Source organism: Lates calcarifer, linkage group LG18 (assembly GCF_001640805.2).
Source record: "Lates calcarifer isolate ASB-BC8 linkage group LG18, TLL_Latcal_v3, whole genome shotgun sequence".
Lineage (NCBI taxonomy): Eukaryota > Metazoa > Chordata > Actinopteri > Centropomidae > Lates > Lates calcarifer.
Window position 1 is genome coordinate 2860277 of NC_066850.1, and position 12789 is coordinate 2873065.

Here is a 12789-nt window from a genome sequence, read left to right on the forward strand (position 1 = left end):
GTAATACCTTTGTCTGGTGCCAGACTGTGGGGATTGGCCTCGATGATAGCTGGAGTGTGGTGGATGCCAGGCTGAATACCAAGACAGTGAATTTACAGAAGATGCAGACTGAGGAAACAATGGCTTTAACAGATACCAATGACAGCTTGAAAAGCTCTCTACTCAAGAGAGATACGACACTAAATCATAAATGTCATTGAAACTTCTGTAGCCAGGGAAGCAGTTGTATTTGTCTTTGTCAGGATATAACCAGACTGAAATATCTCAACAACTATTGCCTGGATTACCATGAAATTTGGTACAGCCATTGATGGCATGCACAGGATAATGCCAGGTGTCAGGTGACCCCTTGACTTTTCCACTAGCACCACCATGAACTTAACATTTGTGGTTTTTGAAATGCCTCGACAACTGTTCGGTAGATTGCCATGAAAACTGGTACAGACAGTCGTGTTCCCCTCAGGTTGAACTATCATAGCTTTGCCAATCCCTTAATTTTTGCCTCCATGAGGAATGAAGAAAACTGTGCTAAACTAAGGACATTCCCATCACCCTCAGCTTTATATTGTTTTTAGAGCTAATTAGCAGGCTAACACGCCAAATTAAGGTGGTAAAGTAGCATGCTTATGTTCCCTCACTTGGACTGTGTGCAAGATTTTTGTCATGGTTTTTTCAAACTAAGGTCCAAAGTATTTCAAGTCGTTTACTCTAATTTGTCTAACATTAGCCCCAAAACAGACACCAGAAGTAACTACAGTTGTGGTCAGAAGTTTACACACGCTCATCATGGACATCAGTGTCATAGTAATATTGGGCTGTCAGTAATTTCTTTTAATTGTTCATTCTGGGGGGTCAGAACGAGAGTACAACATAAATCATCAATGGAAAAAACATGAATTTGGCACAACCAATATTTAGCTGAATGTCCTAAGTGCTACCTTGACCAGAGGTCAAAGGAGCCATCAACAAGACTTTGGCAGAATTCTGGTTGAACATTTCTTAATGGAGTCCAGTTGTTCATTTCCTGGCATGGGTCTGGCTTTTAAGCACAGTCCACACATGTTTGATAGAGTTGAGGTCAGGGTTGTGGGAAAGCCATTCAAAAAGCTTGATGTTAGCCTGCTTTATCCATTCCACATCCAGCTTTGATGTGTGTTTGGGGTCACCGTCCTGTTGGAACGTCCTATTGTGTCCAAGTTTCAACCGTCTAGCTGATGGTTTGAGGTTATGCTGAAGAATTCTGCGGTTGTCCTCCTTGTCCATTATTCCACCCACTCTGCACAATGTACCAGTTCCACTGGCAGTAAAACAGTCCCAGAGCATGACACTACCTCCAGCATTTTTTACAGCTGGTACAGTGGTCTTGGAGTTGGCACTCATGAAGGCCCAGGTATAAGATTACCTTTTTGTGTTTTGTTATTTTCGGATTCAGTGTATGTATGGTATGAGCCAATGCAGCATTTCCTCCCTTCTTTTTTTCTGTATGTTTTAAGTTTAATTAATAGGTCTGCTGAGTATTTTTATTTATGTCTAAATGCTCTAAAGTGAGACAGGAAGAGGAGAAAATGGAGGGGCATGACATGGGCCAGATTTAAATGCACGGCACTGCGGTCGCATACCATTCATGCCAGTCTGCTTGAGTAACCAGGACGCTGGGCCCTTAAAAATGAATCAGTTCTTTAACTGAGACAGTATGAAATATGAAGGATACTGTAGAGCTGAGATGCAGGACAGAAGCCCTGAGCATCTCTCCACCTCATTCTGGAGAGAGCTCCTGTGTCATGTTCCCCGGGAATCGACTCAAGTGTTATACAGCGCTGGATCTACACCATGAAAGGGTGGTAACTGTCGTCCTGTTAACAAAACCGAGTCTGTGCACCGGATGTGTTTATTTTAAAACCTCCAGTAATTACTTAACTATGCCTTAAAGATATGCTCGGCAGACGAAGAATGCTGTGTGTATATTTAGAGTAAATGCTGGGATAGTTACAGTCAAAACACTATATAGCAGCTCTAATACACCACTGACATTAAAATGAACGGCTTCCTGGCACTAATGTGCTGGAAAGTCATTCAAGGGAGACCTCAGCACTCATTTTCTATTAACGTTACACAGAACATTTGCAAATCTTCGCTGTTGAGAGCTGTGGTTGGTGTGCCATCGGGAGAGCTTTCAAACAATAGACAGAAGGGGTTTCCGCTGCTTTATGATGGAGAACCTGAGCCATGGCCGCCTGCCATCCACAGTGTACATGCTGCAGCTAGAAGGAAGGAGCTGGCACGGTACACAGAAATGTGAGGGCACACACATCACTTTGATCTTCAGAGTCGTTTGATGCTCTCGTTGAAAAGACAGAGTAATCTGGTCCTGAGGTGTGTTTTATCCATTAGGGCCAACTTTAACTATTACAAAATAACCATCTTCACATGAAAAAACGAGCGCTCGCTGCAGTTTTATCGCTAATCTTCATTTTCAAAGAAATCTCAGTAACACAATAACACTGTACGTTAATCTAGCGGCTAAAATTTCTATTGAAATCTGTGGCTGACTCTCGGAATGACGTGTTCAAACCGAGCCAAGTGGTTTGTGTGCAGCCTCACACACACACACACATACACAAACACACACACACACACACATTTCGGGGAAGCTTGTTTCTCTGCAATATTGTGACTGAGTTATCACGGGAGGTCCAGACTTCTGCCATATGCCGAGCCTGCAGGTGCAGGAAGCTGACAGCTCTAAACACTGGGCACATTTGGGTCTATCACACGCTGCCTTTTGATACTCGACCCAAGTGTTAACTTAAAAGGCTCGTTGCATTGTCTGCAAAGTTTTTTTTTAAGCTTTCAGTAAAGTATTCAATTGAACAGGAGCCAATTACTTTCCACTAGTCAAAATGTCTGTGTAACCAAACAGCAGCGAGGGTCAGGAAGTTCAGATTGTTTCATTTTTGATGCTTCGCTCCACGAGTGTACTGCGAAATACACTTCCCAGGAGATTCACTTTACATCTTTTATTCTGTAAAATTGATTTTGATACAAACAAATGGCTGTTTTATTGTTGCATTGAGATTTACTGTAACTGGAGAGGTAAACTTTTCAGAACTTTTTCCATCCAGCTTGCATGTAAAGTAAGAATCTCAAACTGGGTGAGATGTTAATTTTTTCAGTGTGGCCCATAATTGTTCTCAACTCCAGATTGCACTGGACTGACATGCGAAGTGGAAGCTCTTCAAGTCTCAAAAAATAGTGAAGGAAAATTATTTGAACCATATGAAGCGAATGAAAAATTAATACATGTTTTTTTCACTCTCTGTGCAGCTGTGCAGCCTGATTAGAAACACTTACTGTACCTTTTGAACATTTTTAGAGTGATTAAAAACATGAAAGGGCTTTTCACTGGAACCTTAAGGTTGAATCTGAAACCCCATCTCTGATGCAAAGAAAAGAGAAAAAGTAGAGGCTGCAGAATATAATAAACAGTAAAGGTTTGAAACAAGGCTACTCTGACAAATATTGTCTTTGGAGAACGGCCAGATTCTTGTGCCGGTGACTCTGTGCCAGAGGCAAAGCTCATCCAAGCCCAGAGTACTCTCAAGTGGGCCTGAGTATTGTTTTGGAGTTTGAGGCAAAAGAGAAAAGGCCAATGGCTCCCTGTGAGATAAGCTATTATAATCCACTCAACTCACACAAACACAGAAACTGCCCAAATCTGCGTGTCCTCAAAATGTACACTGAACAGACACAAGACAGATCAGGCTTTTGTTGAATTTTGAGATTCCCTGTATAAGTAGTTACTTGTGTTACGGTCCACATGCAGGTAATCCTAGTTTAGCCCAAACTCATCTAGCTTGGCTTAGTCATTCGTGAACTGTGTGCTGTCCCATTGTTGCACTATATCCTGGCCTTTGTGCGCTCTTCAACTTTCACCAGAAGGGACTTTCTGGGTATTTTGTATGTGTGTGTGTGTGCGTGTGTGTGACAGTGTGCCTTCATACCATACATTCTGTAGTTGAAGTAAAAGTTCAGGGAAGTACCATTCTTTTATCAGTGAATGCATACTTTACTTTAGCATACTGTACATGCAAAAAGTGGATTTCAGTTTTGTCAGTGTATTAAAAAATGTATTCTGGTCACAATTATTGATGAAAAATTACAAAAGTAGTAGATTAAATTCTTAGAAGATCATATAAACATCTTCATAAAAATGTAGAAAAGTAGAAAATGTGTATGCTGCACACGAAAATTTTCTTGCTTTAAAGAAATCTAGAAGTGACCAAAAGTATGTAGATGGAGCCAACAGCCAGTTAGCTTAGCTTAGCATAAATACTGGAAGTACGACAAATGTTTAAATGAAGTGGTCGTCACTAGGACACTGGGGGTGTCTGTTGGGTATACAAACGACAGGACGGTCACGTGAGAGACCAGAGTTCTGTTTCCCGCTATTTCCGTTATTAATGCTAAGCTAAGCTAAGCTAGCATAAAATAAACCGTAGCTTCATATTAAACACGAAAGTAGTATTGATCGTTGCATCTATTTCTCGGCAAGAAATCTCCCAAAATGTCAAACTATTCCTTTAAGTTTTCTTCGTGGCTGTGCAGATACTGTGTGTAACTGTAACTGCAGTGGAATAAGTTTTTAATGTAACTTATTGAACCTTGCATGCTAATAAATCTAATCTTAGCCCAAGGGCTCTGTCATCTTTCCCATGCCCCACGGTCACACACACACACAGTCACGTCTCAAGCGAAGGTATTTCCTCTGTCGTTATTATCATTATTAATAATATTTCTTTTCATAGCGACCTGGTGAGGACCCCTGTGCTCGGCTGCATAGCTTGCATTTTTACACACAAGCTGTTTATACAGCTGCATATCCTTGGGAGCCCCGTTCGGGCCGAGTTGGGTAACGCAGATGTTTGGGTTCTGCCTGGTGCCATCTGGTAGCTCTGGCTCCCAGCAGAACTCAGCTGGACGTGGATTTCACGGTTGAGGAGGAGGGCGGAAGGTAGATATGGTGTCAGAGAGATGAGGACTGTACGGTGGGAAACGCCAGAGGAGGGGAAGAAAGAACTCGAGCAGCAGAGGAAAGAGAGAGAAAGAAGTACGATGAGAAAAAGCAGAGAGCTGAGAAAATGAAAGGGGGCATTAGTTAAGAAAAAGTGATGGAGGAGGGGTTTAAGGTGGTGAGAGGGGAGAAGAGGGATTTAGGTATGTAAGGAGCCAGTAAGTGGATATAGGACAGCAGAGGCAATTGCATGGAGGGAAGGAAAAGTGGTAGTAGAGGGGGGAGAGACGGAGGGGTGGATGGTGGGAACTTAGCGTGTGAAACTGTGGGCATTAGGAAGCAGGAAACAGCGGGTTGAGGAGACACAGTGCAAGTGTTACACTCACTGCTCTGCTACAAGAAAACGTCACACATGTAATTTTCATTTTCTCACTAAGTTGAAAGAAAACATATTTCTCTAAATGCTGTGAAACATTTACAACTCCTGCTTCGTTTAAACCCGAGGCTATAACTTCCATTATGCAAGTATCAAAACAACAGTGACAACTTTATTAGTTTATCAAATCACAACATGCTATCACCATGCTAACAGCCCTGTGAGGCTTTGTTTACTGTAGGAACAGCAGTGCTTTGAGCTAACTACTACTGTTAAATGCTAAATGCTAAAACCAAAGCAAAACCAAATGGGTGTCTCAGGCAGGAGAGAGGGAACCAGAACTGAGCTCTGAGAGGGTTTTTATAAGGATCACTGGCAAACGAGGCCCAGGTGTGTCAGATTCACTAACGAGCTCGGGTGCTGTGGTCCCCCTGCCACACCTGTCTCCAGTACCTGCAAGAAGAACGGCCACACCCCAAGTAACAGGCACAACACCGTCAGAGAGAGAAGGTTCACAGCCATCTGAATTCAGAGCGCTAGCGTTGCTGTTTTTGCCACTAAATAGAAAATTCAGCTGTGACTGATTAGTTTTGCAGATTTTTGGTTATGGACCAAAATATTGGACAAACTGAAATTCAGACCTGATAATGGCACCAGTTGAAAAGTCACATGATCCATCAATATTACGATTCATCCTCCGGGGACCATGAATGTCTGAACAGAAAATCATGCCAATGCTTCCGACATATTTCAATCTGGACCACAGTGGTGGACTGACAAACCCATCTCCACAGCCATGCATGTGTGGTTAAATTTAAAAAAAAAAAAGCTTTACCAATCAGAGAAATGTCACTGATTGATCTGCTGGGCAACATGTAATTGTCTCTGCAGACCTGTGTTCACAGAGGCTTACAGAGGAGCCAACACACACACACTTTCCAAATCTCAAGAACACGCCAACAAAGTAAGTGGCTGATCCAGTTCCTGACAAGAGCTGGAGTCGAAGAATGAAGAAAAACGTTATTACAGAACTGAACACAGACTGCTGAACTGTGGCCTCTGATGATGAAGTTCATGACCTCAGTTTAAAGATAGTCATCTGTGGGACAAGCAGAATTACCCTCAAAACTTTCACAACATTAAATGACTACATTAGAGACAAAAGCAAAGCTAAACAAAAATACTTAGTTTGGCTTAATCTTAACCTCAAACTATATCAATTTACATTTATTGACCAGCATTTTGAAATGATGTAAAATGTTATAGTATGTACGGTCTGATGATCTGATTTACTGATATTTTACCACATCAAACTGTAACACACACACACACACACACAAAGGGACTGAAGACAAACATTTCAAACCTTTTGAACGCTGAAAAAGTAAATTCCTAACTTCTCTTGACTGATGAACTTTCACATGAGTGAACAAAATACAAACTTATGGGACATTGCCAGAAACATCGCTGAACTGCTCTTCGCCATATTGAAAAGATTATACATTTTGATTGCAAACATATTCCCAGCAGGTTTTTGTTGAGTGAATTAGTCAGTCAATCAGCAAGGCTGTATACAGCTGTATTATGTTGAAAGAGGGTCAAAACTACGAAACATCTGGACAATTACTGCTCTCCAGGCTTTTTGAACAACAATCATGCGACTTTGGCACGGAGAGGCCTGTGCCATTTGACTCATCATACTTGTCTGAAAGCACTAGCTGGACCAGTAATGACAGAAAAAAACATTACGCTGCATACAGTGCTCAAGAATATGTAATCAGTGCAGGATGTTGGCTTCGGTGCTTCTGACTTTCTGACAAAATCCATCAGAAATAGTTACAATTTTCTGGTATTTATAAGTAGGAATGCTTCAGACAGTTTGGAGAGTTTAGCAGAGCAGCAGAAATAAGCAAGAAGTGGACAGAAAATTGAAAAATTAGAAGAGTTACAGAGCAAATAAGGAATGGATCAAGAATGTTCCATAGGTTTGACAAATCCAGTAGAAAAACTCCCCCATTTTTCTTCTTTAAACTGATTATTTTTCTATATAATCGCTCACATTTTGTCATAATCAAACCCATGCAGGGATCCCTATACCACAGCACATACCAACTTTGTCCCTGAATCTTCTGAAATGAGTTTGATTTCCTACCAGACGACGACCGGGGCCCACATGAGGAAATGGAGGTTACTGCGACAGACGCGTTAAAATGCCATATTGACCCGCTCGGTTTAAAAAACCCCATGCACTGTCTGCGGATCGTAGCCTCGGGCCGCGTCACGCCCCTCCCTCCTCGCTGCCTTTCCTGTCTGTGCCCCTGCCACCCTTTGATTCAGCTCAGCTGTAATAACAATAAATCAGGAGTTTACAGGTTGTTTAGGGTGGAGGGGAAGGGACCTTCATTTTACTGGGTTCTGCTGAGATTAGCGGACTCCATTTTAAGAGAGACCAAAAGAAAAATAAACTGCAATCCACATAAGTAAATAACACAGTTAAAAGACAATTATTTATCTTTCTAATGTAACAATATACATAAGCAAAAATAGGGTTAAAGGAAGAGCAGCTAATTTGGATTTTTAAATTTTTTTGCCTGGCAGTGGGAGGGAAGCCATCCTCTGAGACAAGGGTTTCATTAGAGCAGAATGTCACACTTAGCAGAAGGAACTTCCTCAGGAGATGTTAAAGGACCAGTAAGTCCGATTTTTACACAGCTCCATGGGGAAAATGAACATAATATAACCTGCAAGGTGGTGAAAGGGTTAATGATCGAGCTGGGTGAGTTGCCAGGTTGTGCACTTGACTGGTAGATTTCTCCAGGATGAATTAAATGAATTATGTGTAAAGTTGGTCATGGGACGTGTTAGAACTTGTGGAACAGTGCAGTTTTTCCTGCCAGCTCAGGGAGAACCACACAAGGGAGTGAGTTTTAAATCAAGTCCCTCTCTCTTATGTAATTCACAAATTCTGGATGTGGATATCACCACATGGCCATTGGTGATGTGATTGCCGAGGAACATATTATTTTTGTAGAGATTATTATTATTTTTACGTCTGTGGAAGCACATGAGTGACGCAGCCTTGGTGTACCGTTTTAACAACCCAGGACGTACAAAAAAGCCTCTAGGAGCCATACCCTAAACCAAACAGGAAGTCAGCCATCTTCTTTCAGTGCCTTATCACAGGCTGCGTGTCTCTGGCTCATGAACAGATGAACCGAAAAGTGATTTCCCTTGTTGGACGATTTTATTTGAAGCCTGAAGAGATAATCTCTGTGCTGTTCACCAGCCAAGATTCCAGACTGACATTGTATGCATGTGTGTACTTCTCATTGTTATGTATGATTTCATTATCGCAAGATCATACGAGGTAATGATAAATGAATCTACACTCTAGTGTGTATTTGACAGGTATTGATCCGCAAAGACGAATGGACTCAAGTGGATGTTTGGCTTCCTCGCTCCTCACGAGAAGAAAAAAGAAAGAAGAAAAAAACTTTAAATTCACACTGAAAAGAAGCTTTCAGCAGAATTTATTAACAATTTAAATATTTTCTATACTCTAAATAAACACCTTCATGTTTAAACCTCTAGTTCAAGATCCAGCAGGGGGCAGTGCATTCAAGTCTGTCTGCCCGGAGCACAATCACTGAGGTCAAGTTAAAAGGCCTCGACTCACTATTTGAAGAAAAGTGATGTAACATGCACCATGAAACTCTCAGAAACTCACACTCTCTCACAGAGGATAAAGGAAGTTTTATAATTTCTGGACTCTATCAAAGTGTAACCGTGATAAGAATAGATTAAATATCAGGTACAGCGGGTGTATTTCTAGGAAGCTTGTTCCTCTAAATGTTTCCATTTATCTTGGTGGAAATCGTTTGTAAAGATTGCAAGATTAAGAGACATGGTTTCGTCTGTGCAACCGATCTTAGTCATAGAGAAACGCTGAATTTAAATCAACCTGAAAGTGTGTGTGTGTGTGTATCTGTGTGTGCAGTGGAGATGGAAATGTGTCACAAAAGCAGTCTAAGAATCTCCAGGAGGCCGACATCAAAGTATAGAGTACTTTCTTTTTATTTCACATTGTGTATTAAAAAGACAGCTCATCACTTTCAACTTTGAACCGTTATTCACGTCGCAGCAGATAAATTTCAAGGTTCAAAACATCTCTCTCTCTCTCGCTCTCACTCTGTCTTGCCACAGTTAAAATTTTACTCCTTCTCTTCTCACAGAATCCCAAAACAATTCACCCCATAAAATCCAGACTCAGCTTGCCATATGTGAAAACGTATGGCTCCCACGGGTGCCCTGAAGGAAAATTACTGGCCGCGAGGCAACGATAGAAGATCCTTGTTTTCTTGCTTTCCTCTCTGGGAAAAAAGAAAGAGACAGAGAGAGAATGAATGTGCATGTACTCAGTAGGACTGCATGTAGGTTTGATGTGGCTGGGTGGTGCTAGTCAGGCCTTGTTATCCACAGTATTCCTCGGTTGGTAAACCTGTCACACTGGCTACATCCCTGCGAGGAAATGACTTGACAAAACTGTAATTAAACTGAGAATATGTTTCCTCAGAGATGAGAGTGTTTAGAGAGACAAACACTATTTGTTGCTTCCATTATTCAGTGTACTGTGGTTGCTTTTACTGAAACCGTCACCACTTTGGTCCAGCGGTTGTATTAGATACACAGGGGGTAGAGGAAATATTGCAAACACTGCATGAAAAAGGACTTATCTAAATCCCTTTTGTAAACACTGCTACAGTGGCTGCACGCCAGTCAGCAGCACAAGTATAACATGTTTGTCATCGCCCTGTTTGCTTATTTTAATCTACAACTAGCGTCTTTTTGTTGAAGCAGGTTGTCTGTGTTTGGCTCACGTCGTCTTTTTCACACTGTTTCCCTTCAAATATCAAATAATCTTTCTTTCTCTCCTGTAGCGCTGATTCAGTTCCTTCAAAGTCCCATGCCACTCAGATGACGTTACATCTATAGGGTCAGTGCAGGCAACGTTGCATCAATGCGTCTCCTTGTCTTGTTCTGCTGAATCATTCACTGAGCTGGAAGTGAATATAGAGTTGCTTCCCTTTAGGACAGTGAGTTCATACAAAGAAAAGGTTGTTTAATTTCACTTTAAATATTTTTTATCCTATAGAGGCTGAAACTATAACCTACAGTGAAATAAGTTTCTTACATCACAAAAAAAGGGACAATATATGGAAATAAAACATAAAACTTATATATATTGTATGTGCCTCCCTAATCAGATACACATGCACAAGATGTGTCCACATGTATTCTGTACACTGCACAAACATACCACATACAAACATGCGTGCAGGCTTGTGTGCACGGTTCAAACGCAGCTGTGACTGATGATCTCTGTTATTTTGTTGTTAGACTTTTTGTTCCTCTGTCAGGTCAAAGGTGAGAAGAGAAGTCGTGGGTGTAGATTGCACATTTCAAAAACAGGGATGTTTGAGCAGAGTGACTCACAGGACACTGGATGCTTTGTTGTTGTAAGTGACGGCGATACAGTGAGTCAATACTGTGCATTTACTATAAATAAATGATTGGATTATCTGGGCTTTACTGTCAGAGAGTCATGTGGTCTTTATTTGGGGTTTTATCTTACTGTAGTAATTGTATTGGTATGTGGGTTCACCTTTTGTTATGTCCTCAATCACTGATACACGGTAACATGATCCCGACCTTATGTCACACGGCATTGTCTTGTAACAGTTTGCGTGCAGCGAGATAGACAAATGTGTTTTTGATGTCAAATTCAAATTTAAACACATCTGGTTCCTGTCAGCTGTGTGCATGTACACTGCAGCTTATGTACGTTGATTCCGTGTTTCAACTGTGTGTGGGACTTAAGTGTTTTTGTTGTTATTATTGCTTTTATGTTCAGCTCGTTTGTGAACAATGCCTTTACACCACAGCTGCAAATCCCACGGCTTCCATTTTGTTCTCTAGTGGAAAACGTGAATGTGGAAAATGATGGGAAACTTTTACTACACCAACATGTAAACTTTGAAGAAACTAATTGTGTGTCATTATGCCCGCTGCATTGCTCTGTTACTCGTCTGTGTTTATTTAACTGAAAGCAAACCCCAAAAGCTTGACTCTAATTGTGCGGTTGGTTTATTTTATTTGTATAAAGCAGCACTATGTTCCTCCAAGCTTTGGATTATGTTTTCTGATATCCACCTCATGTGCCACTTTATGCACGGACTACTTGCTTTTCTCCCTGCAAAACATTTGCATAACAATGTGGTCTTTTTTTTCCCTCATATGCAAAACCAACAATGCCCTCTCCTGCCATACATTCCTGGTTTAACATTTGATCTGAGTAATACCGTACGCACCGCCACATTTATGTTGTCAGTCCATATTGCTGTGGGACGTCTGCCAAGAATTTTAAGTTGTTCAATCGGCTTGTTTTGACCAAGCTGAACCATGAAAATGAAATGGTCCGTACATCAACAAGTAGGCCGCAAGCATGCAGGCATGCACTCGAGATGCACATTTTGCACACGCACACGCATGCATCACCTGTCTCTGTCTTCTGTCATGCAGGTGGAGATATAATGGCAGCTCAGTTGGGATTAGTGCTGAAAGACAGAGCTGACTTATGTCTCTTTTTATCTAACCGAGCGAGGGGCGATGTGGCAAACCTGGATTTCATAAGTGGCCCACTCTCTGACTCAGACCGTTGGTGTGTGGTAAGGCTGCATGTCTGTTGGGAAGAGACAGAGAGAGAGAGGAGGAGGAGAAGCTAGAAGTGATTCTGTGGTATGACCAGTAAGTGGAGCATGGAGGAACCCATTGACCTCGACATCCTCCTTCTTCTTCTCTCCACACTCCCGCCATTTCTTTCACCACATGTCTATCACGTACCCACTCCTAATGATAGGCCAGAGCATGTGAGTCATGTGTTTGAGTGTGCTGACATTCATGCAGGATGTGTGTGTGTGTATAGTATTGATCAGGTGTCTGTAGTTGATGTAGTGAGGGCTAGTCAGGACAAGTTGATCTTTTGGGCTTTTCTTGTCCAACTTTTCAGACCGTTTCTGTCAGTCATTAACTTTGCAAGGCAACTAGCTCACATCATTCTCCTTTAACAAACCCACATTTTGCTGTAAGGGATTCTACCTTAAACCGGCAGATGAAATCTTCCACGTTCTCTGCGCTGGTTAGGGTTTTAGGGTTTTAGCTCTTGTGTGTGTTCGTGTGTTTGGGGGTCTGAACTTGACAGTTATAGTTCCTCATTATTCAGACCTCAGCAGTGGTTTCACAGCCCTGTGCGGTTTTCTACACCAGACAGGCAGTTATCAACAGTCTATCTCTCTCTGAACAACAGAGGGGGTGGTGTGTGTTATACAAACACAACCCACTCCGT